The following is a 26,895-nucleotide window of genomic DNA, read 5'->3' as shown; positions in this document are numbered from 1 at the left end:
CGGGCGCGCCCCCTGCCTCGTGGGCCCCCTGATGCTCCACCGACATCCGTCTTGACTCCATATATTCGTGTTCAGGGAGAAAAAACTCAGAGAGAAGGATTCACCGCATTTTACGATATGGAGTCGCCGCCAAGCCCTAAACTCTCTCAGGAGGGCTGATCTGGAGTCCATTCGGGGCTCCAAAGAGGGGAATCCGTCGCCATCGTCATCATCAACCTTCCTCCATCACCAATTTCATGATGCTCACCGCCGTGCGTGAGTAATTCCATCATAGGCTTGCTGGACGGTGATGGGTTGGATGAGATTTATCATGTAATCGAGTTAGTTTTGTTAGGGTTTGATCCCTAGTATCCATTATGTTCTGAAAATGATGTTGCTATGACTTTGCTATGCTTAATGCTTGTCACTAGGGCCCGAGTGCCATGATTTCAGATCTGAACCTATTATGTTTTCATGAATATATGTGAGTTCTTGATCCTATCTTGCAAGTGCATAGTCACCTATTATGTGTTATGATCCGTTAACCCCGAAGTGACAATAATCAGGATACTTACCGGTGATGACCGTAGTTTGAGGAGTTCATGTATTCACTATGTGTTAATGCTTTGGTCCGGTACTCTATAATAGGAGGCCTTAATATCCCTCAATTTCCAATAGGACCCCGCTGCCACGGGAGGGTAGGACAAAAGATGTCATGCAAGTTCTTTTCCATAAGCACGTATGACTATATCCAGAATACATGCCTACATTACATTGATGAACTGAATCTAGTTCTGTGTCACCCTATGTTATAACTGTTGCATGATTGATCGCATCCGACATAATTATCCATCACCGATCCAATGACTACGAGCTTTTCATATATTGTTCTTCGCTTATTACTATCATATTACTTTGCTACTAAACACTTTGCTGCAGATATTAAGTTTCCAGGTGTGGTTGAATTGACAACTCAGCTGCTAATACTTGAGAATATTCTTTGGCTCCCCTTGTGTCAAATCAATAAATTTGGGTTGAATACTCTACCCTCGAAAACTGTTGCGATCACCTATACTTGTGGGTTATCAAGAGGCAATGGATTTCGTTTCGTCCCCAAACGTGGGAAGTTCCCTATTGAAACCATCATGCTTGTTGTGAGAAGCTCTAGGTTGTGAGAAGCTTAGACCCAAACATTCCCCAAATGGGACAAATTTTTTACCACGGCATGTTGATGCTTCTCCATGATAGTGTGCCAAGTTTCATGAATTTTAGACGAGTTTTGGATATACTAGAATTTAAAAACCAGGCATCTCAACGTTTTGCCGGCAATCAACAGTGCCCTAGTGTTTGAATTTCATTCCCATCTCTTGCATGGGACCTAGAAATTCACCCAAGGACGCACATGTGATTTTTCAACCAACTTTAGTGCATTGGAGCATGTGCTTGTAGTTCAAATTTGAATTATGCACATAAAATGCCTAGAAAACCTAGTTAAAGTATAAAAAAGGCCAAACGAACCCCAAAAAATTCCAAGATTAAACACAACACTCCTGTTGTTCTATGTTGACACTAGAATTTTTTTGAAAGCAATAAGAGGCAACATATATCGTCCCGTCCTCAAAGGTGGCACGTCCCCTACCGAAACCATCATGGTTGTTGTGAGAAGCTCTGGTTTGTGAGAAGCTTATACCCAAACCTACCCCAAATGGGACAATTTTTTTACCACGGCATGTTGATGTTGCTCCATGATAGCATGCCAAGTTTCATGAATTTCAGACGAGTTTTGGATTTACTAGAATTTAAAAACCAGGTATCTCAACATTTTGCCGGCAATCAACAGTGCCATGGTGTTTGAAATTCATTCCCATCTCTTGCATGGGACCTAGAAATTCACCCAAGGACACACATGTGATTTTTCAACCAACTTTGGTGCATTGGAGCATGTGATTGTAGTTCAAATTGGAATTATGTACATAAAATGCCTAGAAAACCCAGTTAATGTATAAAAAAGGCCAAATGAACCCCGAAAAATTTCAAGATTAAACACAAAACTCCTGTTGTTCTAGGTTGACACTAGAATATTTTTTGAAAGAAATAAGAGGCAACGGATATCGTCCCGTCCCCAAAGGTGGTACGTTCCCTATTGAAACCATCATGCTTGTTGTGAGAAGCTCTGGTTTGTGAGAAGATCATACCCAAACCTGCCCCAAATGGGACAAAATTTTCACCACCACATGTTGATGCCGCTCCATGATAGCATGCCAAGTTTCATGAATTTCAGACGAGTTTTGGATTTACTAGAATTTAAAAACCAGGTATCTCAATGTTTTGCCGGCAATCAACAGTGCCCTGGTGTTTGAAATTCATCCCCATCTCTTGCATGGGACCTAGAAATTCATGCAAGGACACACATGTGTTTTTTCAACCAACTTTAGTGCATGGGAGCATGTGCTTGTAGTTCAAATTTGAATTATGCACATAAGATGCCTAGAAAACCCAGTTAATGTATAAAAAGGCCAAGAGAACCCCGAAAAATTCATTCCCATTTCTTGCATGGGACCTAAGCATGCACTGAAGGACACATATTTGATTTTTCAACCAATTTGTATGCAGCGGAGCATGTGCATGTAGTTTAATTTTGAATTGTGCACCTGAAATGGCTAGAAAACCAGTTTAATGTATAAAATATCCAAACAAACCCTGCATAATTCCAATTCTTTTACGACACACATATAGTTGCATGTTCACTGCAGATAAAAGGTCTAGCAATTCAAACAACGTCCATTGCTGCTGTGACCCCATTTTGTAATTCAAATCAAGTTGACCCCACACAGTTTATTATCACCAACTGTGTGAGATGTAGTACAAAATATCTTAGAGCACCGTCGGTGTATATAGTACGCCTATGGCTTACGCGACAAGGTGCATCGGCTACAGTCCACAACTGGCATGTCAAACACACTCGCTCGCTCCCCAAAAACTCCCGCCTCTGCATCCCTCACAATCTTGAAAATATCTACCGTCTGGAAGGTTTTAATGTTTGATAGTACACGATTAGTATGTGTGGACCGTGAGTGATGTTTGTTACTCCCGCTCTGATTCAGTCCCTTGATTCAAATTTTCAGTAGCCCCGGCATTCTACTCCTGCCTCTGCATCCCTCGCAATCTCAAAAATATCTGCTCGCCCTTGATCCAAATTTTTAGTAGCCCCGCCTTGTTACTCCCGCCTAGTAAAATTTTCAGTTGCCGCCGTATTTCCTCAAACACAACCTCCGCTTACACAGACACACACAACCCTCAAAACCATTGGTAGGCCGCCGCCATCGCCGGTGCCTCCATCCTCATCCTCTGCCTGTGTGCCGGGGAGCTCGAGGAGCCAATGGACAAAAAGAGGTTTATCGCGGCCTTTTCGCTCAATGCCGACGAGGTGGCCGCCGAGGTGTCCTCGTCGTCCTCCGCGGGCCCGATCCGCCGTCGCCGGTCCCCCAATCCGCCCGCCACTGCGCCCCTATACCAGTTCGAGGACTTCCCTGGTCTTCTCCCGGACCTGGCAGCCGACGAAGTCCTACCTCAGGGTCCGACAGCGGTGGTGCGGGATGTGGGTCGCCGAGATTATAGATCGAGAGACCCACACCCACCGGTGGCTCTATAGCTTCAACACGGCCGATCTCGCGGCCATGGAGTATGACCGGTGGCGTGGAGGCTAGGCTCAATTTCCGCTTCGGCACACGTCCGGTCGACCTCGTTCCACCGGAGCCATGGGTGGTGAGCTCGGCTATGGCGTGGGAGGACCGCGAGGCGTGGGAGCGCCTCGAGGCCGAGGCCGCCGACAGCACCCGGAGCTCGTGGAGGCGGAGCAGGTGATCTTTGCCGGCGCAGAGGGCGGCGAGGTTATCGCGCTCTCCTCTGATGACGAGGTCGAAGGCGGCGAGGACGGCGACGCGGAGGGTGGCGAGGTTATCGCGCTTTCCTCTGATGATGAGGTCCAAGGCGGCGGCGATGGCGGCGTGAAGGGCGTCGAGGTGATCCCCGAGGACGAGGATATTGATGTCGACGAGTGGAGGAGTGCCTTCCCCAATGACTCCAACGACGGTACTGGACCGGACCCGGCTCGCGGCACCGTACATAACGAGGAAGGATTGGCTCGACCTCTAGTTCGACCGAAAGTAGTTTAGCTTAGTTTAAATTTATGCTTTATGTTCGGTTATGCAAAACCATCTATGTTTATGTTTGAATGCATGCTACTTTCGGTTGAACCTGCTTTGAACTTGATCAAATTGAAGTCTACAACCTTAGTTTAGGGGATCAACTAGAAAGGCCAAAAATTGCTGGAGTATATATATATATATATAAACTAAGCGTTTTAGTCCTTTAACTTTTTAAGGATCACCTAGAGATGTCCTTATGACTTGTTTAGTTCAGTTCTTCATAATCTGATGCTCTATATGTGCAACTATTTGCCGTGTAGTTCAATTTCATCAATAACAGTTTCAACAATACCACTATGAATTATGATATTTGGTTGCTAGTAAGGATATTGCAGTTAACATGACTTTTCGTTTTTCAATTGTTGTTTAGCAACATGCATTATACTGAATGACTAAATATGCAATCCCGGGCTACATGGCAACAAGGAAGAGTGTTACCTTAATGTTCTGATGATGTCTAGATATACATGTAATAAAATCTTATATAATGGGATGGATGGAGTGTTGTAATACATCATTTTTCAATTGTTGTTTAGCTTCTAATATTAACTTGGTGCTTTTAGGTACATATATCATTGCCAATGAACCAGCATCAAGTGAGGAAACTGATAAAGATTGTTATTAAAATGGGTCGAAAGATGTCAATCGAACTATTTGTTTACACTTTATGCAAGAAAACAATGAACTGCAGGATGGGAAGTAAGAACCCTGTAGCCTTATTTTTACTGCCCATAATGAGTTGCGTTAGAGGACAATATCTGAAGCTTTTTTCTTTTGCAGTGGATCCTGAAGCAGTTTACTCAAGATTACCTCTCAAACTACATGATTGGCAGCCGGCCATCACAAGGGGTTGGACTAGAGTCCTGCATGCCTTCTGCATCTAGGAGAGCACAATAGGGCCATTCCGCTTCACCTTGTTCAGCAACTAGAATGTCTGTCACCTCTTTCTTTACCATCTGTAATAGTACAAGTATAGAACCCTGGTACATCATTCTTTATTTGGTGCTTATGTAATTCTTAAACATATGTACCTGTGAATCGAATAATGCATTGGTTGTTTAAACCTGATGGATATGAATAAAGCTATAGCTATTAGGGAACGTAGTAATTTCAAAAATTTCCTACGCACATGAAAGAACATGGTGAAGCATAGCAACGAGAGGGGAGAGTATGTCTACGAACCCTCGCAGACCGAAAGCGGAAGCGTTTAACAACGCGGTTGATGTAGTCGTACACCTTCACAATCCGTCCCGATCAAGTACTGAACGTACAACACCTCCGTGTTCAGCACACGTTTAGCTCGATGATGTCCTCACCTTCTTGATCCAGCAAGAGGAGCGAAGTAGTAGATGAGTTCCGACAGCACGACGGCGTGGTAACGGTGTTGGTGAAGAACAATCTCTGTAGGGCTTCGCCTAAGCACTATGAAAACTATTACAGAGGATAAACTAGAGGGGACGGGGTTGCCGGCACATAGCTTGGTGTTTCTTGATGTGTCTTGGGTGCTAGCCCTACCCCTCTATTTATATGTTGAGCCTTGGGGTCAAAACTTGGAGAAAAGCCTCCACAAAGTCGGTTTCACCCGAAAGGCAAGAGTCCTTCTCGGACTCCAAGGCCAGACGCCAGGGTTCCCGGCGTCTGGACCCAGACGCCAGGGACCCTGGCGTCTGGCCCCTGAACTCTGCAAAACTTCCTTTTGCGCTTTCCAAAAACCTTGTGGGCTTTCCCCTTTGGCCCAAATAAATTGTTCTCGTACCCAAACATTTCAGGAAACATCCGAAACCCCTTCCGGTGAATTCTAGAACCCTTCTGGAGACCAAACACTATTATCCAATATAACAAACTTTATCTCCGCACCATTCCGGAGTTCCTCATCATGTCCGTGATCTTATCCGAAACTCCGAACAACATTCGGTTACCAACATACATAACTCATAAATACTATATCGTCAACGAATGTTAAGCATGCGGACCCTACGGGTTCGAGAACTAGGTAGACATGACCGAGACACTTCTCTGGTCAATAACCAATAGCGGAACCTGGATGCCCATATTGGCTCCTACATATTCTACGAAGATCTTTATCGGTCGAACCGCATAACAGCATACGTTGTTCCCTTTGTCATCAGTATGTTACTTTCCCGAGATTCGACCGTCGGTCTCTCAATACCTAGTTCAATATCGTTACTGGCAAGTCTCTTTACTCGTTACGTAATGCACTATCCCGCAACTAACTCATTAGTTGCATTGCTTGCAAGGCTTATAGTGATGTGCATTACTGAGAGGGCCCAGAGATACCACTCGAACAATCAGAGTGACAAATCCTAATCTCGATCTATGCCAACTCAGCAAGTACCATCAGAGACACCTGTAGAGCACCTTTATAATCACCCAGTTACCTTGTGACGTTTGGTAGCACACAAAGTGTTCCTCCGGTAATCGGAAGTTGCATAATCTCATAGTCACAGGAACATGTATAAGTCATGAAGAAAGCAATAGCAGTAAACTAAAACGATCAAGTGCTAAGCTAACGGAATGGTTCAAGTCAATCACATCATTCTCCTAATGACGTGATCCCGTTTATCAAATGACAACTCATGTCTATGGTTAGGAAACATAACCATCTTTGATCAACGAGCTAGTCAAGTAGAGCATACTAGTGATACTTTGTTTGTCTATGTATTCACACATGTATTATGTTTCCGGTTAATACAATTCTAGCATGAATAATAAACATTTATCATGATATAAGGAAATATAAATAACAACTTTATTGTTGCCTCTAGGGCATATTTCCTTCAGTCTCCCACTTGCAGTAGAGTCAATAATCTAGTTCACATCGTCATGTGATTTAACACCAATAGTTTACATCTTTATGTGATTAGTTCACATCTCCATGTGACTAACACCCAAAGAGTTTACTAGAGTTAATAATCTAGTTCACATTTCTATGTGATTAACACCCAAAGAGTGATCATGTTTTTCTTGCGAGAGAAATTTAGTCAACGGGTCTACAACATTCAGATCCGTATGTATTTCGTAAATTTCTATGTCTACAATGCTCTGCACGGAGCTACTCTAGCTAATTGCTCCCACTTTCAATATGTATCCAGATCGAGACTTAGAGTCATCTAGGTCAATGTAAAAAGCTTGCATCAACGTAACTCTTTACGATGAACTCTTTTATCACCTCCATAACCGAGAAATATTTCCTTAGTGCTCTAAGGATAATTTTGACCGCTGTCAGTGATCTACTCCTAGATCACTATTGTACTATGACGCCCGGATAATCAAGCTACAGTAACCCTCTACTAACGATGCCACATCACCTCCATTACGGTTACTAACCTCGCGTTAGTTCGAAACCGATTCAAATCCAAATTCAAAATCAAATAAATAATATAAGTTTTCCAATCTTAAAACTAAAATGTTTGGAGAGAGCCAAATAATGCATAGGTAATATTGGTGAAGAAACCAACCTCTTTGAAAGTGTTTGATTCCTAAAGTAAATAAATAGTAGCAAAACAATTAATAAAATGCTTTTTACAATTAATTAATTATTAAACTATTCTATCTAGTTGCCCAAACTTATGTGGCCGTAGTATAATTATTTAGACCAAATTAGGGACTACTTTTATAATTCATAAATCTAAAATAAAAGTGAAACTAAAAGTAACAGAAAATAAATAAAAGAATAAAAATAGAAGACAAAACAAATACAAAAAAGAGAAAAGAAAACAGGACCCCCCCCCTGCTGGGCCAAGTGGCCCAGCTGGCCTCAGCCGCTCGAACGGGCCGGCCCACCCTAGTCCACCTCCCCTACTAACTTCCCACCCCCGTAACCCTAACCCACCCACTCGCCCCACTCCCTATCCCCGTCCCGATCCGATCTGGATCGGTGACGAAACCCCACTCCCCACTCTCCTCGCTCCCCGACCCCCTTCTGGATCGGGGCAACAACCTCGGCGCCCGGTCCCCCGCTGCCTACCCCACCGTTCCCCCGTTGCCTGGCGCTCGCCGGACCCAGTCCGTGCCGTCCCGTCATCTCTTCCTCGCCCAAGGTCGCGCCCGAAGGCCGCAGACGCTGCGGCCACCACCACCCTGCTTGGACCTCGCCGGACGCCATCGCCGGACTGCCTCCCCATCGTCCTCTTCGTCGCCTACTCGTCCCCGTCTTCCTCCTCAACAGCTCCAACGAGCCTCGCCGCCCCTCGTCCCTGCAACGTGGGTGAGCCCCCGGGCTCCGGCCTCGCTCCTTCTCTGCTTGTGCTGCGGCTATCGCCGCGCGCCATCACTGTCGTGTCCTCCCCCCCCCACCGTGGCTCGCACCGCCAGCGCCAGCTACGCACCTGCCATGGCCGCCCGGCTCCCCCTCCCGCTCCGGCTTCGCCACTTCGCACGAGGCCGTGCTCCGGCCAAGCAACCTGCACCTCCCGACCGTGGTCCGCGTGCGCCACAATCGCGTCGGCCGCGTCGTCACTCCCCCTGCCGCCCGCTACCTCCCCCAGCTGCGCCCGGCGCTCCTTGTCCACCCTGGCCGACGCTCTCCTCCGCCCCGACCGGTGCCCGGGGCCAACCGGGGGAGCACCCGTGCCCATTATCCCGTTACGGGGCGCCCAGCAGTGGCGTGTGTCACTGACCACTGGGGCCCGACCCTTTTTTTTAGAATGAAAAAGAAAAGAAGAAAAGGAATAAAATAAATAAATAATAATAAGATAATAATAATTAATTAGTTAATTAACTTAATTAATCTAGTTTAATTAATCATGCTTAATTAAACCCTAATTAACATGTTAGTCTATGACAGGTGGGTCCCACTGGACCCACAGGCCAGGTTTGACTTTGGTCAGCTGGGTTTGACCTGCTGATGCCATGGTGATGTCATGCTGACATCACCTTTCACTGTTCTGGATAATGTTCGAGTTAATTAATTAAATAAATGTAAAAAATGCATAAAACTTTGATAAATCATAGAAAATAAACCGTAACTCAGATGCAAATACTTTATACATGAAAGTCGCTCAGAACGACAAGACGAATCTAGATACACAGCCCGTACGTCCACCACACATCCCTATAATAGTGAACACGCAACTTTCCCCCCTCCGGTTCATCTGTCCGAAAATGCGAAACACCGGGAATACTTTCCCTGATGTTTTCCCCCTTCGCCGGTATCACCTACTACCGCGTTAGGGCACACCTAGCACCGCTCATTGTCACGTCACACATCGTCATGCTTATGTTTGCATTGTATTTATTGTTTCTTCCCCCTCTTCTCTTTGATAGACTACGAGACCGACGCTGCTGCCGCCCCGTTCGACTACGGAGTTGACGACCCCTCCTTCTTGCCAGAGCAACCAGGCAAGCCCCCCCTTGATCACCAGATATCGCCTACTCTTCTCTATACTACTTGCATTAGAGTAGTGTAGCATGTTACTGCTTTCCGTTAATCCTATTCTAATGCATAGCCTGTCATTGTTGTTACAACTGTTGATACCTTAACTACAATCCTAAATGCTTAGTATAGGATACTAGTGTTCCATCAGTGGCCCTACACTCTTGTCCGTCTGCCATGCTATACTACTGGGCCGTGATCACTTCGGGAGGTGATCACGGGCATATACTATATACTTTACACTGTTACATTACCGGTGATACTGTTTGGAGATGGGGGCTGAAGGGGCAGGTGGCTCCATCCTGGTAGAGGTGGGCCTGGCCCTGGTCGCTGTTCGCGGATACTTAACACGTTTAATGAGATCTTGGTATTTGATTTGAGTCTGGCTATTGGCCTATACGCACTAACCATCTATGCGGGGACAGTTATGGGCACTCGACGTCGTGGTATCAGCCGAAGCCTTCGTGACGTCAACGACTGAGTGGCGCGCGCCGGATTGGACCGTAAGCCTGCTCTTGTATTAAGGGGGCTAGTTCTGCTTCCGGCCGTGTACGCAACGTGCAGGTGTGCAATGGGCGATGGGCCCAGACCCCTGCGCCATAGGATTTAGACCCGCGTGCTGACCTCTCTGTTGTGCCTAGGTAGGGCAGCGACGTGTTGATCTTCCGAGGCCGGGCATGACCAAGGAAAGTGTGTCCGGCCAAATGGGATCGAGCGTGTTGGGTTATGTGGTGCACCCCTGTAGGGAAGTTAATCTATTCGAATAGCCGTGATCTTCGGTAACAGGACGACTTGGAGTTGTACCTTGACCTTATGACAACTAGAACTGGATACTTAATAAAACACACCCTTCCAAGTGCCAGATACAACCGGTGATCGCTCTCTCACAGGGCGACGAGGGGAGGATCATCGGTTAGGATTATGCTATACGATGCTACTTGATGCTACTTGGTGAACTTACCATCTACTCTCTCCTACATGCTGCAAGATGGAGGTGGCCAGAAGCGTAGTCTTCGACAGGATTAGTTATCCCCCTCTTATTCTGGCATTCTGCAGTTCAGTCCACATATGATACCCTTATTCCATTTGATACCCATGCATATGTAGTGTAGCTCCTTTCTTGCGAGTACTTTGGATGAGTACTCACGGTTGCTTTCTCCCCCTTTTCCCCCTTTCCTTTCTTTCTGGTTGTCGCAACCAGATGCTGGAGTCCCGGAGCCAGACGCCACCGTTGATGACGACTACGACTACTCGGGAGGTGCCTACTACTACGTGCAGCCCGCTGACGGCGACCAGGAGTAGTTTAGGAGGATCCCAAGCAGGAGGCCTGCGCCTCTTTCGATCTGTATCCCACTTTGTGTTAGCCTTCTTAAGGAAAACTTGTTTAACTTATGTCTGTACTCAGATATTGTTGCTTCCGCTGACTCATCTTTCATCGAGCTCTTGTATTCGAGCCTTCGAGGCCCCTGGCTTGTAATATAAAGCTTGTATTATTTTAATTTGTGTCTAGAGTTGTGTTGTGATATCTTCTCGTGAGTCCTTGATCTTGATCGTACACATTTGCGTGTATGATTAGTGTACGGTCAAATCGGGGGCGTCACAAGTTGGTATCAGAGCCGACTGCCTGTAGGAACCCCCTTCCACACTCCTTGGCCGAAGTTGAGTCTAGACATTACAAAAACCCTTTGACTTGAGCTTTGAATTAGTCAGTTGTTTCTATAATCCAAAGCCCTTGCTTTGTTTTGTCCTCTGACCGTGTGCCGATGCTCACATCAGCTCCATTATGGACCGGTAGATCCTTTGTTGGATTTTATCCAACAACGTCCTTCATATTCAATAACCTTGTGAGCCTTCCCTCAGATACATAATGCCTTTGGTAAATTGTATCCTCTGCTTTCTCAACCATGCTCAGCTTTTGAGCTGGTGGTATTTACTATTGAAGATTGTGGTATATATTTCCACGATACCCTGATGGGTTGAACGTATGCCTTCCTTAATATGTTTGAACTCGAAAGTTTTCACGAGTCATACACTCTGGTAATTTGCCAAATAAAATTTCAACACTACAACTTCCTCGAAGTGAGAAGTGAATGATTGGTTATGCATTGGAGAAGTGGGAGTCGACCTTGAACTTTGTGTTCATGCCCATGAAAATGATGTAGACCGTCTCGGAAGCTTCTTGCAAAATGATTATCCAGATGTATGATTCTTTCGGTATTCTTGAAATTGATTCCTTACAGTTATGGTTCCGACCATGCTATCCTGATTTGATATATCTGATGGGAATTCATTCCAGTGCCTCGTCTAATTTTTGGCAAGGTTGAAGTATCTACTTCATAGGTCAATGGCCCGGTTCTACTTCTATCATGTTCTACCTTCGAGTATTACCCGCTGGTATCTCGAGAACTGTGTTACTTCCCGCAAGTCTTCATCTAGTATTGCTTCTCATCGATCTCAGATCCCCCCAGGTTCTGAGTTATTAGTCACTCGAGGACACCGATAAATGAATCGATTCCGCACTCTGATTCAATAACTCTAAGTAATTCTTGTTGCTTACGAGTTTAATAATCCTTCAAGTCATTCCTAGCCTTATCGGCTATATCATCATTGGCAAACTTTTAGCTGTGCTACCTGGTCCTTCTTCCCGGAGCACAACTTTCAACGATGAGCTTTCGTGTAAATACAGGCTTCACCGCAAGTTTGTATAAAACCATATGCTTTAATCACTTTATCAAAGCATATATTCCAACTCCGAGATGCTTGCACCAGTCCATAGATGGACCGCTGGAGCTTGCACACTTTGCTAGCACCTTTAGGATTGACCAAACTTTCTTGTTGTATCATATACAATTCTTCTTTAAGAAATACATTAAGGAATGCAGTTTTGTCATCCATTTGCAGATTTCATAAAATGCAGCAACTGCTAACATGATTCGGACAGACTTTTAAGCATCGATATGAGTGAGAAACTCTCATCGTAGTCAACACTTTGAACTTGTCAAAAATATTTTTGCGACAATTCGAGCTTTGTAGATAGTAACACTGCTATCAGCGTCCGTCTTCCTGTTAAGGATCCATTTATTCTAAATGACTCACCGATCATCGGGTAAGTCAATCAAAGTCCATACTTTGTTCTCATACATGGATCCCATCTCAGATTTCATGGCCTCAAGCCATTTCGCAGAATCTGGGCTCATCATCGCTTCCTCATAGTTAGTAGGTTCGTCATGGTCAAGTAACATGACATCCAGAATAGGATTACCGTACCACTCTAGTGCGGATCTCACTCTGGTTGACCTACGAGGTTCGGTAGTAACTTGATCTGAAGTTACATGATCATCATCATTAGCTTCCTCACTAGTTGGTGTAGGAGTCACAGGAACAGATTTCTGTGATGAACTACTTTCCAATAAGGCAGCAGGTACAGTTACCTCATCAAGTTCTACTTTCCTCCCACTCACTTATTTCGAGAGAAACTCCCTCTCTAGAAAGGATCCATTCTTAGCAACAAATGTCTTGCCTTCGGATCTATGATAGAAGGTGTACCCAACTGTCTCCTTTGGGTATCTTATGAAGACACATTTCTCCGATTTGGGTTTGAGCTTACAAGGATGAAACTTTTTCACATAAGCATCGCAACCCCAAACTTTAAGAAACGACAACTTTGGTTTCTTGCCAAACCACAATTCATATGGCATCGTCTCAACGGATTTAGATGGTGCCCTATTTAATGTGAATGCAGCTCTCTCTAATGCATAACCCCAAAACGATAGTGGTAAATCGGTAAGAGACATCATAGATTGCACGATATCTAATAAAGTACGGTTACGATGTTCGGACACACCATTACACTGTGGTGTTCTAGGTGGCATGAGTTGCGAAACTATTTCGCATTGTTTCAAATGAAGACCAAACTCATAACTCAAATATTCTCCTCCACAATCAGATCGTAGAAACTTTTTTTCTTGTTACGATGATTTTCCACTTCACTCTGAAATTATTTGAACTTTTCAAATGTTTCAGATTTATGTTTCATCAAGAAGATATACCCATATCTTACTCAAATCATGTGTGAAGGTCAGAAAATAACGATACCTGCCGCGAGCCTCAACACTCGTCGGACTGCATACATCAGTATGTATTATTTCCAACAAGTCTGTTGCTCGCTCAATTGTTCTGGAGAACGGAGTCTTAGTCATCTTGCCCATGAGGCATGGTTCACAAGCATCAACTGATTCATAATCAAGTGATTCCATAAGCCCATCAGCATGGATTTTCTTCATGCGCTTTACACCAATATGACCTAAACGACAGTGCCACAAATAAGTTGCACTATCATTATTAACTTTGCATCTTTTGGCTTCAATATTATGAATATGTGTATCACTATGATCGGATTCAATAAACCATTCACCTTGGGTGTATGACCATTGAAGGTTTTATTCTTGTAAACAGAACAACAATTATTCTCTGACTTTAAATGAATAACCATATTGCAATAAACACGATCAAATCATATTCATGCTTAACGCAAACACCAAGTAACATTTATTTAGGTTCAACACTAATCCCGAAAGTATAGGGAGTGTGCGATGATGATCATATTAATCTTGGAACCACTTCCAACACACATCGTCACTTCACCCTTAACTAGTCTCTGTTCATTCTGCAACTCCCGTTTCGAGTAACTAATATCAGCAACTGAACTAGTATCAAATACTGAGGGGTTGCTATAAACACTAGTAAAGTACACATCAATAACATGTATATCAAATATACCTTTGTTCACTTTACCATCCTTCTTATCCGCCAAATACTTGGGGCAGTTCTGCTTCCAGTGACCAGTCCCTTTGCAGTAGAAGCACTTAGTCTCAGGCTTAGGTCTAGACTTAGGCTTCTTCATTTAGCAGCAACTTGCTTGCCGTTCTTCTTGAAGTTCCCCTTCTTCCCTTTGACCTTTTCTTGAAACTAGTGGTCTTGTCAACCATCAACACTTGATTCTTTTCTTGATCTCTACCTTCATCGATTTCAGCATCACGAAGAGCTTGGGAATCGTTTCCGTTAGCCCTTGCATATTATAGTTCATCACGAAGTTCCATTAACTTGGTGATAGTGACTAGAGAACTTTGTCAATCACTATCTTATCTGGAAGATTAACTCTCACTTGATTCAAGTGATTTTAGTACTCAGACATTCTGAGCACATACTCACTAACTGAGTTATTCTCCTCCTTGTAGGCAAAGTGCTTATCAAAGGTCTCATACCTTTTGACATGGGCATGAGTCTGAAATACTAATTTCAACTCTTGGAACATCTCATATGCTCTGTGGCGTTCAAAACGTCTTTTAAGCCCCGATTCTAAGCCGTAAAGCATGGTGCACTAAACTATCAAGTAGTCATCATATTGAGCTCACCAAACGTTCATAACGTCTGCATCTTCTCCTGCAATCGGTCTGTCACCTAGAGGTGCATCAAGGACATAATTCTTCTGTGCAGCAATGAGGACAATCCTCAGATCACAGATCCAATCCGCATCATTGCTACTAACATCTTTCCACTTAGTTTTTCTCTAGGAACAAAATAAACAGGGAGCTACATCGCGAGCTATGGATCTATAACATATTTATGCAAATACTATTAGGACTAAGTTCATGATAAATTAAAGTTCAATTAATCATATTACTTAAGAACTCCCACTTAGATAGACATACCTCTAATCATCTAAGTGATTACGTGATCCAAATCAACTAAACCATGACCGATCATCACATGAAATGGAGTAGTTTTCAATGGTGAACATCACTATGTTGATCATACCTACTTTATGATTCACACTCGACCTTTCGGTCTCAGTGTTCCAGGCCATATCTGCATATGCTAGGCTCGTCAAGTTTAACCCGAGTATTTCTGCGTGTGCAAAACCGGCTTGCACCCGTTGTATGTGAACGTAGAGCTTATCACACCCGATCATCACGTGGTGTCTTCGCACGACGAACTTTGGCAATGGTGCATACTCAGGGAGAATACTTGTACCTTGAAATTTTAGTGAGAGATCATCTTATAATGCTACCGTCAATCAAGCAGAATAAGATGCATAAAGGATAAACATCACATGCAATCAATATAAGTGATATGATATGGCCATCATCATCTTGTGCCTGTGATCTCCATCTCCAAAGCACCGTCATGATCACCATCTTCACCGGCATGACACCTTCATCTCCATCGTAGCATCGTTGTTGTCTCGCCAACTATTGCTTCTACGACTATCGCTACCGCTTAGTGATAAAGTAAAGCAATTACAGGGCGATTGCATTGCATACAATAAAGTGACAACCATATGGCTCCTGCCAGTTGCCGATAACTCCATTACAAAACATGATCATCTCATACAATAAAATATAGCAGCATGCCTTGACCATATCACATCACAACATGCCCTGCAAAAACAAGTTAGACGTCCTCTATTTTGTTGTTGCAAGTTTTACGTGGCTGCTACGGTCTGAGCAAGAACCGTTCTTACCTACGCATCAAAACCACAACGATATTTCGTCAAGTTAGTGTTGTTTTAACCTTCAACAAGGACCGGGCATAGTCACACTCGGTTCAACTAAAGTTGGAGAAACTGACACCTGCCAGCCACCTGTGTGCAAAGCACATCAGTAGAACCAGTCTCGTGTAAGCGTACATGTAATGTCGGTCCGGGCCACTTCATCCAACAATACTGCCGAACCAAATTATGACATGCTAGTAATCAGTATGACTTGTATCGCCCACAACTCACTTGTGTTCTACTCGTGCATATAGCATCTGTGCATAAACCTGGCTCTGATACCATTGTTAGGGAACGTAGTAATTTAAAAAATTTCCTACGCACACGCAAGATCATGGTGATGCATAGCAACGAGAGGGGAGAGTATGTCTACATACCCTCGTAGACCTAAAGCGGAAGCGTTTATCAACGCGTTTGATGTAGTCGTACACCTCCACGATCCGTCCCGATCAAGTACCGAACATACGGCACCTCCGCATTCAGCACACGTTCAGCTCGATGATGTCCTCGCCTTCTTGATCCAGCAAGAGGGGCGAAGTAGTAGATGAGTTCCGGCAGCACGACGGCGTGGTGAGGGTGTTGGTTAAGAACAACCTCTGCAGGGCTTTGCCTAACCACTAAGAAAACTATTATGGAAGATAAACTAGAGGGGACGGGGTTGCCGGCACACGGCTTGGTGTTTCTTGATGTGTCTTGGGTGCTAGACCTACACCTCTATTTATATGTTGAGCCTTGGGGTCGAAACTTGGAGTAAAAGCCTCCACAAAGTCGGTTTCATCCGAAAGGCAAGAGTCCTTCTTGGACTCCAGGGCCAGACGCCAGGGACCCTGGCGTCTGGCCCCTGAACTCTGCAAAACTTCCTTTTGCGCTTTCCAAAAACCTTGTGGGCTTTCCCCTTTGGCCCAAATAAATTGTTCTCGTACCCAAACATTTCAGGAAACATCCGAAACCCCTTCCGGTGAATTCTAGAACCCTTCTGGAGACCAAACACTATTATCCAATATAACAAACTTTATCTCCGCACCATTCCGGAGTTCCTCATCATGTCTGCGATCTTATCCGAAACTCCGAACAACATTCGGTTACCAACATACATAACTCATAAATACTATATCGTCAACGAACATTAAGCGTGCGGACCCTACGGGTTCGAGAACTAGGTAGACATGACCGAGACACTTCTCTGGTCAATAACCAATAGCGGAACCTGGATGCCCATATTGGCTCCTACATATTCTACGAAGATCTTTATCGGTCGAACCGCATAACAGCATACGTTGTTCCCTTTGTCATCAGTATGTTACTTTCCCGAGATTCGACCGTCGGTCTCTCAATACCTAGTTCAATATCGTTACTGGCAAGTCTCTTTACTCGTTACGTAATGCACTATCCCGCAACTAACTCATTAGTTGCATTGCTTGCAAGGCTTATAGTGATGTGCATTACCGAGAGGGCCCAGAGATACCTCTCCAACAATCGGAGTGACAAATCCTAATCTCAATCTATGCCAACTCAACAAGTACCATCGGAGACACCTGTAGAGCACCTTTATAATCACCCAGTTACGTTGTGACGTTTGGTAGCACACAAAGTGTTCCTCCGATAATCGGGTGTTGCATAATCTCATAGTCATAGGAACATGTATAAGTCATGAAGAAAGCAATAGCAATAAACTAAAACGATCAAGTGCTAAGCTAACGGAATGGGTCAAGTCAATCACATCATTCTCCTAATGATGTGATCCCGTTTATCAAATGACAACTCATGTCTATGGTTAGGAAACATAACCATCTTTGATCAACGAGCTAGTCAAGTAGAGCATACTAGTGATACTTTGTTTGTCTATGTATTCACACATGTATTATGTTTCCGGTTAATACAATTCTAGCATGAATAACAAACATTTATCATGATATAAGGAAATATAAATAACAACTTTATTGTTGCCTCTAGGGCATATTTCCTTCCATAGCCTACTTTCAAGTTTAAATTGGGTACAATTTTAAATAGCAGCAATTAAATTAGGGCAAAATTACGTTGTGCAGGTCATTACGGCACACACGGTTGGTAAAACACAAACAGTTGCGATATACACCATAATCTGAGACAGTTCACAGAGAGGAAACATGTGCAAGCATGCACATAGTTGCCGTTTGCGAAGCATGTGTGATGTCAGACACTATCACATACGGTGCGGGAAAACTAAATGTGTGTGATTGTCTACCTATCGTACACGGTTTATAATCATGAACTCTTTGTGATGTGCTAGGCATTGTAAAACTCCCATCCCTAGAATCTGCCTGGAAAACTCCCGTGCCTGGAATCTACCTGGTTTTTGGAAGAACCACAAAATTCCGACTGTGATGGCAATGTGAGCACAAACGAGTAGCAAGGATGAAGCATTTGGGATATTCGAGATATCGGAAATGGTTATATAGGGACAACTGTATGCATGAAGGCTCCCTATCCTCGACGGTTTCTGGGTCGTGTGGGAAGGACCCCCTATCGCCCACACTTACTTGGCGACGGTTCCAAATGCCATCGTGGAAAGGGGTTAAAATCCGTTTGTTTAGGACCGACGCGCACCAGTGACACAACGTGGAAAAGGGATTGTCAATCCCTTCACGGTCATGAACAAGAGTGAGATCGGATAGAGATAGACATAAAATATAAATAAAAACACAAACTAAAGTAAATGTAAATAAATTGCAGCAAGGTATTTTCGGATTTTTGGTTTTATAGATCTGAATATAATATGATGAAAAATAGACCCAGGGGCCATAGGTTTTACTAGAGGCTTCTCTTTTGAATAAAGCATACAGTGGGTAAACAAATTACTATTGAGCAATAGATAGAAAATCGCAGAGTTATGACGATATCTAAGGCAATGATGATGAATATAGGCATCATGTCTATGACAAGTAGACCGACTCCTGCCTGCATCTATTACTATTACTCCACACATCGATTGACTCCTGGATGCATCTAGATTATTAAGTTCATAAGAACAGAGTAACACCTTAAACAAGATGACATGATGTAGAGGGATAAACTCAAGCAATATGACATAAACCCTGTCTTTTTATCCTTACTGACAATAATACAATACATGACTCGTTATTCCTTCTGTCACTATAGAGGACACCACAAGATTTTACCCAACACAAAGCATGCATCTCTCCCATTGCAAGAAAAACCAATCTAGTAAGCCAAACCAAATCGATAGATCAGAGAGAAATACTAAACTATCTCAATCATGCATAAAAGAGTTCAAAGAAGACTCAAATAATATTCATAAATAATCTGATCATAAATCCACAATTCATCGGATTTCAACAAATGCATCGCAAAAGAAGATTACAACGAATAGATCTCCAAGAACATCGGGGAGAACATTGTATTGAAGATCAACGAGAGAGAAGAAGCCATCTAGGTACTAGCTATGGACCCTTAGGTCCATGGTAAAGAACTCACGCATCATCGAAAGGGCAGCAAGGTTGATGTAGAGGCCCTCCGTAATCGAACCCCCTTCCGGTGAAGTGCCGGAAAAGGCCCCAAGATGGGACCTCACGGGAACTGAAGCTTGCGGCGGCGAAAAAGTATTGTTTGTGTCTCTTTTGACGTAAGGGAGATATTTGAGGATTTATAGTGCAAAGATTAGGGCTGGAAGGGCTACGAGGGCCCACAACCTAGGGGGCGTCCCCCCTGGGACACGCCCCCACGACTTGTGGCCGCCTCGTAGGTTTTCTGGCCTCCTCTCCAAGTCTCATGGGTTTCTTCTGATCCAAGAAAAATCATCATAAAGTTTTATCCCGTTTGGACTCCTTTTGATATTACTTTTTTGTAGAAGTCAAAAACAAGGAAAAACCTAAAACTGGCACGGGGCACTAGGTTATTCAGTTGGTCCCAAAAATAATATAAAATAGCATATTAATGCATATAAAACATCCAAAACAGATCATATAATAGCATGGAACAATAAAATATATATAGATAAATTGGAGACGTATCACGCAACAAAGTAGAGATAAGTATTTCCCTCAGTTAAGAATTAATGTATTAATCTAGTAGGAGGAAGGCACAAGTCTCCAATGATAGCACCTACACAAACAAACAAATACTTGCACCCAACACGATAAAGGGGTTGTCAATCCCTTCACGTTTACTTGCAAGGATGAGATCTAATAGAGATAGGTGATACGTCAATTTTGCATCATGTTTACCTACTATTATTTATAATGTTTTATGCATAATAATGTTTTTTGGAGTAATTCCAATGCCTTTTATCTCATAATATGCAAGGTTTACACAAAGAGGGAGAATTCCGGCAGCTGGAAATCTAGACCCAAAAAAGCTACGCCAGGCTACCTATTCTGCACAACTCCGAATGTGCTGAAACTTCACGAGGTATATTTATGGAATATATAAGAAATATTGGAGCCAATAAGTACCAGAGGGGCCCACCAGGTGGGTGGCGCGCCAAGGAGCCCAGGAGCGCCCTGGTGGGTTGGTTCTCCTTGGCCCACCTTTGGTGCTCATTTTCTGGTATATAAGTCATTTTGACCTAGAAAAAAATAAGGAGAGGACTTTCGGGACGAAGCACCACCGTCTCGAGGTGGAACTTGGGCAGGAGCACTTTTGCCCTCCGGTGGAGCGATTCCGCCGGAGGAACTTCCCTCCCGGAGGGGAAATCATCATCATCATCATCACTAACAACTCTCCCATCTTGGGGAGGGCAATCTCCATCAACATCTTCAACAACATTATCTCCTCTCAAACCCTAGTTCATCTCTTGTGTTCAATCTTTTAACCAGAACTATAGATTGGTACTTGTGGGTGACTGATACATCTCCAACGTATCTACTTTTCCTAATGCTTTTCCTCTTGTTTTGGACTCTAATTTGCATGATTTGAACGAAACTAACCCCGGACTGACATTGTTTTCAGCAGAACTACCATGGTTTTGTTTTTGTGTAGAAATAAAAGTTCTCAGAATGGAAGAAAACTTTGCAAAGATTTTTTATAGAATAAACAAGAATTTCTGGAGCCAAGAACCACCGGAGGGGGCACCTGGGTGGGCACAACCCACCAGGGCGTGCCCCCTCCTGGCGCGCCCAGGTGGGTTGTCCCCACCTGTTGGCCCCGCAGACCATGAAACTGATGCTATAAAATCCTATTTTTCCAGAAAAAAATCAGGGAGAAAGAATTATCGTGTTCCACGAGACGGAGCCGCCGTCACCTCCAGTTCTTCATCGGGATGCCAGATCTGGAGTCAGTTTGGGGCTCCAGAGAGGGGGGTCTTCGTTCTTCGTCATCACCAACCCTTCTCCATCGCCAATTCCATGATGCTCCCCACTAGGAGTGAGTAATTCCTTCGTAGGCTCGCTGGTCGGTGAGGAGTTGGATGAGATTCATCATGTAATCGAGTTAGTTTTGTTAGGGCTTGATCCCTAGTATCCACTATGTTCTAAGATTGATGTTGCTATGACTTTGCCATGCTTAATGCTTGTCACTTTGGGCTCGGGTGCCATGATTTAAGATCTGAACCGTTTATGTTATCACCATTATATCCATGTTCTATATGCAATCTTGCAAGTTATAGTCACCTACTACGTGTTATGATCCGACAACCCCGGAGTGACAATAGTCGGGACCACTCCCGGTGATGACCGTAGTTTAAGGAGTTCATGTATTCACCGTGTGTTAATGCTTTGTTCCGGTTCTCTATTAAAAGGAGGCCTTAATATCTTAGTTTCCAATAGGACCCCGCTGGCACGGGAGGGTAGGACAAAACATGTCATGCAAGTTCTTTCCATAAGCACGTATGACTATTTAAGGAATACATGCCTACATTATATTGATGATTTGGAGCTAGTGTCGTATCGCCCTAAGTTATAACTGTCTCATGATGAATATCATCCAACAAGTCACCGATCCAATGCCTACAAATTTATCCTATATTGTTCTTGCTAAGTTACTACTGCTATCTTTATGGTTGCACTTGTTACGAAACTACTGCTATCACTGTTACTGTTACCATTGCTACTGCTACTATTATCAAAACTATCATATTACTTTGCTACTGATCACGTTGCTGCAGATAATTAATCTCCAGGTGTGGTTGAATTGACAACTCAGCTACTACGTTCAAATTGCCCCCTTGTGTCAAACCTATAAATTTGGGTTGAATACTGTACCCTCAAAAACTGTTGTGATCCCCTATACTTGTGGGTTATCAAGACCTTTTTTGGCGCCGTTGTCGGGGAGCATAGCTATATTTGTTGCGTCACTTGGGATTATTATCATATTATCATTATGAAGAATCTGAAGGATGCTAAGACTTAGATTTTTCCTGAAAAGATGAGGGGAGGTAAGGAACCTGCCATCTAGTACTGCTTTAGATTCACCTTCTATTATAAGTAAACTTGCAACACCATCATATGCTATTAATTATGATATTTCGCAAGTTATTGATGATTCTACTTCTGCTATAGATAATGCTTATGATGATGCTAGTACCTTGCTTGATAATGATGATGTGCCACTTGGTGAATTTCTTGATAAACAAATCGCTAGAGTAATATAACATGATGTTGTTGAATCTGATGATGAGCTTGAAACTAAAACTCCTGAAACACCTGCTAGAACAAGCCTGCCTAGATATGAATTGCCTAAGGTACCAGACGGTTATGTATGAATGAGGAGACAACTAGAGATATTCTTGCTTGCAGAGAGAGAGAGAGAGATGATCTAGAGAAATTATTATGCAAGTATAAATAAAAATCTCTGAATGCTAGAATGAAATGTGATCCTAACACTGGTACGCGTCGGTGCTATACAAATGGTTTTTAACCCCTTTCTGTGACGGCATTTGGAACCGTCGCCTCGTGAGTGACAACGATAGGGGGTCCTTCCCGCACGACCCAGAAACCGTCGGGGATAGGGACCCAACAGTACTCCTACTCGTTTGTGCTCGCATTGCCATCATAGTCCGTATTCTGTGGTGCTACGTTTACGATGCGTGGCCCATCACAAACGGTTCACTGTTATAGAACGTGTATAATGCGCGGCCCATCACAAACAGTTCACTATTAAGAAGATTAGCTAATCGTCGGACCGTCGTAACATCATCGTACACGATAACTATCGCACACGCTATTCTATGGTGCAACGTTTACAATGCATACTTCATCAGAAACAGTTGATGGTTGCGAATCATGTACAATAAGGCAACTAACACAAACATTTAGTTTGCCCGCACCGTTTGTGATATTGTCTGACATCGCACACGCTTTGCAAACGGCAACTGTGTGCTTGCATGCACACGTTTCCTCTGTGTGATCCGTCTCGGATTATGGTGTATATCGCAAACGTTTGTGTTTTACCAACCGCGTGCCATAACAACCTGGAGAGCGTAATTTCACTGTAATTTAATTGTTTCTATTTCAAATTGTACTAGATTTGAATTTGAATGTATGCTACAACTTTATTCATATCCATCAGGTTCAAACAACCAATGCATTATTCGATTCATACATACATATGTTCAAGAATTACATAAGAACCAAATAAAGAATGATGAACCACAATTGTATACTTGTACTATTAAAGACGATAAAGAAAGAGGCGAAATACATTCTGGTTGCTGAACAAGGTGAAGCGGAATGCCCATATTGTGCCCTCCTCCATGCAGAAGGCACGCACGACTCTAGTCGAACCCCTTGTGATGGTTGACCGCCCATCCTTCACGGTCTTCATGAAAACATCTAGATAATCATCGTGTTCTGGTAGAAATACTTTAACCTTTGCATGCCCACCAATCATGTAGTTTGAGAGGTAATCTTGAGTAAACTGATTTGGCAACCACTTCAAAGGAAAAAGATTCAGACATTGTCATCTAACACAACTCATTATGGGCAGTAAAAAGAAGGCTGAAGAGTTCTTACTTACCATCATGAAGTTCGCTGTTGTCTTGGATAAAGTGTAAAAAAGTAGTTTAATTGCCATCTTTGGACCCATTTTACTAACAATCTTTATCAGCTTCCTCACTTGATGCTGGTTCATCGATATCTCATTGCCCCATATGCAGAAAGGGTCGAAGCGCGGATCTTTACCAATGACATATGTACCTAAAAGCACCAAGTTAATATTAGAAGCTAAACAGCAATTGCATAATGATGTAGTACAACACTGTTTTATAATACTCCCTCCGTTCCTAAATATTTGTCTTTCTAGCGATTTCAACAAGTGACTACATACAGAGCAAAATGAGTGAATCTACACTCTAAAATATGTCTATATACATCTGTATGTGGTAGTCCATTTGAAATCTCTAAAAAGACAAATATTTAGGAATGGAGGTAGTATCTTATAACATCCAATATACTCACATATTAGATGAATTAACATCTTATATTATGGGCTGGAAGGAGTTTAGTGCATTCTTACAAATTATCGGCTGATTAATTGCTGCTGTATCCATGGGTTATAGTTAGTTTGAGCTAGTTCGGGCTCAAATAGCCCTAAAGTATATCTAAACATGAGGGCTAGTTTGAGCTAGTTGCATCTATAACCCACCCAAAAAAAACTATCCAACCCAAGAGGTGCTAATTGGAGCTAGTTCTTCTAGTGCATTTATTGTCAATCTAACCCTGCCATCCAAACAACTCTTTGGATGGAATTAGTTCAAGGCTAGTCACGAGCTAGAAACTAAATCTAACCTCTAGCTAAGTTGAGTATCCAAACATGGCTGTGTTGTTGTTGTTGCCGCTCTTCTACGTATATCTAGACATCATTAGAACATTAATGTAACACTCTTCCTTGTTGCTATGTATCCTAGGATTGCATATTTAGACATTAAGTATAGTGCATGTTGCTATGTAGCCTCAGATATATTACATATGGCCCTAGTTAACCTAATGATAAATGGGTTGCAGATATATTCAGTTAAAAGTCCGATTCACCGATCAGTCCCTTATCAGCCCCCGGCCTATATGGTACCAGCTACCGATATCCTGAACAGTGAGCAGATATAAGCCATGGAATGAAACTAACGTCGATGGAAAACAACAGTCGTTCCAAAAATTGTCCTGTGTACACTGGTACGCGTCGGTCCTAAACAAACTGTTTTTAATCCCTTTCCGTGACAACATTTGGAACCGTCGCCAAGTGAGTGTGTGCGATAGGGTGTCCTTCCCACACGACCCAGAAATCGTCGGGGATAGGCCCTCCAGGGACACAGGCTGGGGCCGTGTGTGATCGGGCGAGGCATCGAAACCCAATCATTTCCGTAGATATGTACATCCCACATGGTAATCCGAGAAAATCATTTCCGTAGGTATGTTCATCCCACACGGTGAATCCCAGAAAAACATTTCCATTCTTATGTATATCACACAGTGTCAATCCAAGGAATACGTTTCTATTCTTATGTACATCCCACACAGTCAATCTAGGGAAAATGTTTCCGTTCATATGTACATCCCACACAGTTTTATTTGTAGGCTCGTGTGTGAAAGGTGTAACTATCACACATGGTCTTCCTTGGTTAACTGTTTGCTTTTATCAACTATATCACACACGATTTGATGAAGAAAATTGTGTGGCATTGGGCTATCTATCGCAGGCGCTTTTAATACTAGAACCGTTTGCAAAGGTCCATGACACATTTAGCAGGTTTATTAGTTTACAATTAATAATTCTAGTATTACGTAAATTCACATTTCATATTGAACAACTGTTTGCCAATTTCATATCAGGCACATAAATATATTATAACATCACATACAGTAGCTACATGAAAACAACACAATACAACATATAGCTAGTTCAACTTCATAAGAACAATATATTCATTTCCCTAATTGAGATCATCCAGGCTTGTCTTATCCACCTCTACTTTCAGTTCAGTAAGAACCCGTTTTGCATGTGACAACTGGGAAAGTGCCTCCTCCTTCGCCAACACCATCTTAGCAAAGTCTGATTAAAAAAATCTGAGCTCATTCTCCACCTCCAACTTTTTATCCCGCATCTTCAAATATTCTTCAGCATTGACAACAGTTTCTCTAAGCCTACGTATGTTCTCTTCCTCATACATGCTCCAGAGCTTCGCTAGGCACATCTTCCAAGACTATGGCCACTCTTGATCAACCCACTCCAAGTAAGAACACTTCCATTCATCCTATAATATTTCAAACTAGATCAGTAACAATTGTAGGGGAAATGGGTTTATAGCAACATAGAAAATCACCAATGCTTATTTTGAAAAACTGAAGAAACATGTTAATTATGACATATGTTCTCAAAAAGATCAATGTGCAAATGAAATAATTGGTACTGAGACAACAACCAAATTCTGGAACATTAGAAGCTATAATTAACTACAATGATGCTACAAGTTCTTACTGATACGTCTTCGTTGTATCTACTTTTCCAAACACTTTTGCCCTTGTTTTGGACTCTAACTTGTATGATTTGAATGGAACTAATCCAGACTTATGTTGTTTTCAGCAGAATTGCCATGATGTTGTTTTATGTGCATAAAACAAATATTCTCGAAATGACCTGAAACTCCACGGAACATCTTAGAAAAAATAATAAAAAATCCTCGCCAAAGATGAAGACCAGGGGGGCCACACCCTGTTCACGAGGGTGGGGGCACGCCCCCTACCTCGTGGGCCCCCTGGATGCCCTCCGACGCCAACTCCAACTCTATATATTTGCTTTCGGAGGGAAAAAAATCAGAGAGAAGAAATCATCGC

This window comes from Triticum aestivum, chromosome 6A (genome assembly GCF_018294505.1).
Source record: "Triticum aestivum cultivar Chinese Spring chromosome 6A, IWGSC CS RefSeq v2.1, whole genome shotgun sequence".
Taxonomy (NCBI): Eukaryota; Viridiplantae; Streptophyta; class Magnoliopsida; order Poales; family Poaceae; genus Triticum; species Triticum aestivum.
Note: the sequence above shows the minus strand (reverse complement) of the source record.